We start from the raw sequence: 6,554 nt of genomic DNA, 5'->3' as shown, positions 1-6,554 counted from the left end.
ATGGATTAACGCTGGCAATGGTCTCAGGCTGTGGGCTTCTAAGGCAGTAAAGTTTAAATTGTTAATTTTTATTGTTTCATTAAAAAATTTTACTAAAAATCAGCCATTTAAATGTCTCGTTACATTATTACTTATAGTTAAATTTCCTTGAAAGTTATTTAGTAAAATTAATCCGACTTTTAGTTATTCAATGTTTCTTACATGCTCAGTATTTATAATAACACAATCATAAGGTTTGTTTCCTATCAAATTTTTAATACAATTTTCGGTTTGTAAATCTTCAGTTTGGTCTTGTTTGCATATTTTTACATTATTTATTTCTTTACAATCATTTTCTACTCCATAGTAATTTTCATTACATTTTAAAACGTTCTAAAATTTTAATTTCAAAATTGTTCAATTTTTGCTTATTGGTTTTATTAAAATGCAATTACAGATTTCATTCCTTGTTTTTGGTACTTTTATTATATAAATTATTAAATTTTGTTTCATAGCGATTTGAATATTTGTAAAGTTTAATGATTCTTCTAAAAAATCAAACGGAATGTTTTCTTCAATAAATATGTCATTTATCTTGTGAGCCTCTTCATTCGATATTATGAAACTTTTTATTATGTTTGCTTTGGTAAGATGTATTGCTCTGTTAATGTTTTCAATTTCTTCTTTTATTATATCAATTTTAAATTTATACTAAAGTATTAGTGAGTTTCGAAATTCATTGCTATTTTGTAGTGTTTTTAATATGCTGTTGCTTACTTGGGTAATATTTTTAATTCTTTCAAAAACGTTTCTATTAATTACTAGCTGTTGATTATTGTTTTCTATGATTTCTTCGAATTGACTATTAATCGCTACAAGGTCATCATGGTCGGGATTTCCCGCAATCCATTTCCATGCCGATCCTATAAAATTTAGTGATCTCTTTACTCTATATTTTGGTGTTATATTGTTGATAGTAATATTAGTTATTTTAATTTCTTCTGCAATGAATGGGTGCATACGATGGGAAGGTGGGATATTTTTTGTGAATATTTATGTCATCTAGAATTATGGAGTATTCGGTAAGGTTGATGAAGTGAAGGATCCTGTAAGTGCCAGACTGCACTTTCCCAATGCCATTTTCGATGGTAACGATTTCGGATTGAGAGTAATCGAGTACTTCAACCGAAGCATAGCAAAGGATGTGCAGGGTTACTGAAATTAGTGATCTAAAAGAAGATATGATTATATTATACTATTTTGCCTGATTCTGTTTTTACTATTTCCTCTTTGTACCTTTTTAAAAGTTTTGTTTCTAATATTTTGTTCTGTTTAACAAAAATTGTGTCTCCTGTTCTATAGTCAATAGTTTCCTTTCTATGTTTGTTACGATATTGCAGGTCCTTTTTCTTTTGATTTTTCTAGAACCTTCTTCATAGTTTCTTCTCTACTAGTGGCATTTGGGGTAGGTCTACCGAAGAATATGTCAATGGGTTTTTTTCTGTAACAGAGTGAACAGAATGGTTGTATTCGTTTACAGACCATTCCATTAATTCGTCGAAATTTTTATCAGGGTGTTCCTGTTTTAAGCATCTCATAATTTCTGATATTGTTGAATGGAACCGTTATATTTGTCCATTCACCTCGTTTTTATAGGGTGGTGCAGTGAATATTTTCATACTGAATTCATTTTCTGACATGAATTTTATTGGTTGAGAATTAAATGCATTTTCGTTATCGATATTTTTTTATACTGTCTATACTTTTCCCGTCTATTTTCTTTACAATGGCTAATTTGGAAAACTTGTCGTTAGAAGTCAATACTTTATGTTTTTCTGTTGAGAAAATGTCTATGTGAATAGTACAGCCTGGATATTCTGGTAAGGGTGTAGATCCCATTGTTTAGGCCACGATCATATTTATTTTCTTTGCAAATTTTGCATAATTTTGTGATTTTTTAATTTTTTTTCGACATAGAGGGGAAATAATATTTTTCCAAAATTTGTAGCTTATTTTCTTTTTTCATTTTTGTGAGCACGATTATGTTCCTCGATTACTGTTTTATCTTGGGCCTCGGTATTAGTAATATCTTCGACTACTATTTGTGTGAAACGAATTTTGTAATTTGCGAAATGTAGAGGGTAGATTGATTGGATTTTTAGCATAATGGGCTATGTTGTTTTTATACCATTGATTACCGATGGATTAAGATATTTATTTAAAAGCGGTTTTAGCGATTCTTCATTGTAGGGTTTCAGTTATTAGGTGCTTATGGCACGTAGGAAAAACTATTTCCAATTTGTATGAATTTTTGGAATCTTCTGATATGAAAATTTGGTTTTTGAAGACGTTAATGGGTGTTTCTACTGAAGAAATTAAATTTTCGGAAGAGCTGTCACTACTGTGGACAGTCATTGAATTTAAATTAGCGATTGATGGTCGTGAGAGTAGGTCTGCGACGATGTTTGTGCTGTATGGCTTATAAATGATTTCGTGATTATGTATATTGTGTCTTCCATCTTTTCATTTTTGCATTCGTATTTTTGTTGCTGAGAGCAAAGGTCAATGGTTGGTGATCAGTGTAAATCTTAACCTTTTTTGATCCGTATAGGAAGCATTTCAGGGCCTGTAGAGCCCAAATTATTGCCAACATTTCTTTTTCATTGGCGGCAAAAGTTTCCTCTGCTTTGCTTAGAGTTCTTGGCAGAAAGGATATTGGCCTACCGTCTTGGGAGAGTACGGCTCCTAAAGCGTAATTTGAAGCATCCATGGTAAGCTCAAAAGCTTTTTCGAAATCTGAATAGTGAAGTATAACAGCGTCTGATGTCAAGCAATTTTTCAGGTCCTTAAAAGCTTCTACTTGTTGAGCTGTTAAATTTTTGATTTTTGAAAACTCTTCCTAGCTCTCCTCTCAGTATTTCAGTCAGGGGTTTCGCAATTTGTACGTACGCTTTTATAAATCTGCGATAATGTCCGGTCATTCCTAAAAAGGAGCGTAAATCATGTAAAGTTTTGGGCCGTGGAAAATTTGTTATAGCTTCTATCTTTTTTTGTGTTGTGCGAATTCCATTTTGGCCAACTATTATACCGAGGAATTCGATTTCCTTTTTGATAAATTCACATTTATCGAACTGTACCTTTAAATGCGCTTTTACGAGAGCGTCAAATATAATTGTAAGACTTCTAAAATGATCTTCTATACTTTTGCTAAAAATAATTATGTCGTCGACATAAACGTAGCATCGAACGCCGATGTGTTTTCGTAGCACATCATCCAAAATGCATTGGAAAATGGCAGGCGAATTTCTTAAGCCGAATGAAAGTCGAGTAAATTCGAATTTCCCATTGGCAATGGAGAAGGCGGTCTTCTCAATATCTGCTTCGTTAAGAGCAATCTAATGGACTCCACTCTTAAGGTCAATTACAGAAAAATATTTATTTGATCCAAGATTAGTTAGAATAGTGGTAATATCTGGAATGGGACATTTATCTGCTATGGTATCCTCGTTCAATTTGCGATAGTCGATTACCATACGGAATTTTTTCAATCCTGAGGCGTCTTCTTTCTTCGGTACGACCCATACCGGAGAATTGTATGGAGATTTCGATGGCCGAATAATGTCATCTTTAAGTAATTCCTCAATTTGTTTGTCTATTTCTTTTTTTAAAGGCATTGGATACGGGTAAGTTTTGGAATATATTGGCCTATCGCTTTTAGTCCTAATTTGGACGATTTCAGAACGTTCGTGACATATGTTAATTTTTTATCTGGTTCAGCAAATAGTGTTGGGAAAAAGTTAAAGAGTTGTTTAAGTTTTTCGTTATCTTCGGGACTCAAATGATTTAGCTTTAATGTAGTGTGCGCAATATAAATAATTGCTAACTGGTGGATGGGGTATTCGTATTTATTGAGTAATGTAAAATAGTTCTCCTTAGAAAAAATTACTGCGTTTAAAATTTTCATAATATCATTACCTATTATGGCATCAAAGGTTCTTAACTTGAGCAAAATGTGAAATTTTAAATTACATATTTCATCATCGAAAATACTGATATTAGCGTGATGAGTAATTTTGAAGGGTTCACCAACAGAATTCGCAATGAAGGGCTTATTCGAAATGGGGTTTCTAATATAAGTTGGACTAATATAATTTTTGTTCGATCCGGTATCTAATACAAATTTTAGTTCATTGCCATTTTTCATTTTGAAACGATAGTATGGCAATGAGGAGTTTAGTCTAAAAAATTGATATTGTCACTAGGGGTTGCTTCGATCTCTTCTCGCGAGGACTCGCAGTACCCTTCAGGATATTCTAATATTTCGTTATCGTATTCTATTGGGTCAGTTTCTGTAACTTCTGTATTGTAGATCCGTTGCATTTTATTAGGAGTCTATATTATCTGTGATGGTGGTCTCTTGCTAGCTTGATTATTACTAGCCTGCGCTAGTTCATTACTAAATGCCTGTGGTTTGTTACTGATTGTTTGCTGCCTATTATTAAATGTTTGATTTTTTTGATACTGAGGCCTATTCTGATAATTTATTTGCTTCGTTTGAAAAGAGCAATCAATTTCCATTGGTGTAGGAGGTTTTGGTGGAAGACGTGGTCTAAGTTTGGTTGCACTGTGACGTAGTGTCGGTTTTGTCCGTGCTGTTGATACGAACTTGGTCTAGGGGATTGGTTGTGAACATTTGTAAGTTCTGGGTAAAAGGGTATTACTTGGGGTTTGAATGAGTATGACCTTGGCTGATTGTGGCTAATAGGTTTGGTATTGGTCGGCAAGCGACTGAAGCTATTAGCACGGTTCCTCCTGTAATTCATGTTGTATAATTTGAGACACATGTGGAGAGCCTATGGTAAACTGGTTGGTTCCTTAACACTTAACAGACTGGGTAAGGCACCATTCAGACCTCTTATAAAGGTGTCAAAAGCCTTTTCTCTATATGTTGTTGTCATGTCATACAAATCTTCTGCACCTAACTGCAGGCAATCGATTTTGTCTAGGATAAGCGGGAGATATTGATAAACTTGTTGGTAAAATTCGTCAACAGTGCTACCCCGTTGAGGAAGTGTTGTCATTTAATATTCCAACGTGCTAACGTCTCTATTGTCTGAGTAATGTAGGATCAGACATTTTTTTATCTTACCCCAATTTAATGGGGTGCGGTAAGACTCAAGGGCCATGTCAGCTTCGCCAACTATCTTGTGTCTTATTGTATGCAGGATAGCAAAATATTTTGGGGTGTTCTTATTCTGTCCGTACATTAATAATATTCTATCTACCGATTTTCGCCATGAACTGAGTTCTCCGTTTTTACCCGAAAATTCTCTTAAACATTTTACCACATCCGCAACTCTTTCGGATGCGTCCACGTTAACGCTAAAATCTACAGGATGTTCAACTTCTTCTTTGATTTGTGGGTGTAGTATGGCCGAAACTGTTTCCGATATTAACGAAACGAGTTCTCTTTTTTGATTAGGAGTGAAAGTCGAAGGGATGTTAGGAGGGGAAACGTTAGTGTTGGATGAGTGCAGATTTAATCTCGACAATGTCGATGCTATTTGTTCTTCCTGGCTCATTTTTGATTCACTACCTTTCTTTTACATTTGAAAGATGAAAAATATGAACCTTTTCTTTATAATTTATTAATATTATTTCTTCTAAAGTTTATCACGAACTTAAATAAGCCTTATTATATAAAAATTTTATTTTTAATAATTTTTTCTTATTTTCTATTAAGTAAAAAATAGTTTAATTGAACACTGACTTACATTAATAATAGCCGCTGCATTATGTCTTTAAATTGCTGACGTTTATTGCTGGTTAACAATGCTGTTGAGGCTGATAAATAGAAAATTTGTTGTCAGCTCGGCGATGAATGTTGATTGGTGGTTAACAACGCTGCTGGGGCTGGTAAGTAGTAAATGGATTGATGATGTTGTTGTTTATTCGTTGCTCTTTAGTTTTATATTTTGATTTTTTTCTTTTCAACTTATTTGCCTTATTTGCTCTTGGCACTTATTTCTTTATTCCTTTAGCACTGTTTGGTAGTCTATTTAAATTGTTAGTCCGACATTTGCAGTCTTAGAAATATTTTATTACTCCTTTATTTTTATTTTATGGTCTAATTTCATTGTCATTTTCTTTGTTGCTCTTATTTATTTAAAAACTTTTTTTTCACACGATTTTGATGTAGAATTTTTTTTTAATTCTTGTTATTTTCCACTTTAAACTTTTTAAGTCCATTTAATTCTTATGGATTCTGTTAGTATTCTGGTTGGCGGGTCCGTACGGACCGTCCTTTTCGTAAACCGGGATTATGTTATTACTAAGGGGCCAACTACCAGAAGTTTTTAATAGAAAACGCGAATTTATTAGTTAATTCAAAATTGTTCACTGGTTTACATTCGCGATTTTTAAACTAACTTTCGCGGTCCTTGCTCGGGCCCCACATAAAATAAAACAATAAGTTTTTATTTACAGCACTATGTGCTTACTTTGAGCTTTATTTCAAACTGAGTACTTAATTCTATTGTTAGTTATTACTAAGCTAAGCTCGAGCCGTATAAGTG

The sequence above is a fragment of the Bactrocera tryoni genome, unplaced genomic scaffold (genome assembly GCF_016617805.1).
Source record: "Bactrocera tryoni isolate S06 unplaced genomic scaffold, CSIRO_BtryS06_freeze2 scaffold_240, whole genome shotgun sequence".
In the NCBI taxonomy this organism is placed as follows: Eukaryota; Metazoa; Arthropoda; class Insecta; order Diptera; family Tephritidae; genus Bactrocera; species Bactrocera tryoni.
The sequence above is the reverse complement of the archived record's forward strand: the minus strand, read 5'-3'. Positions refer to the sequence as shown.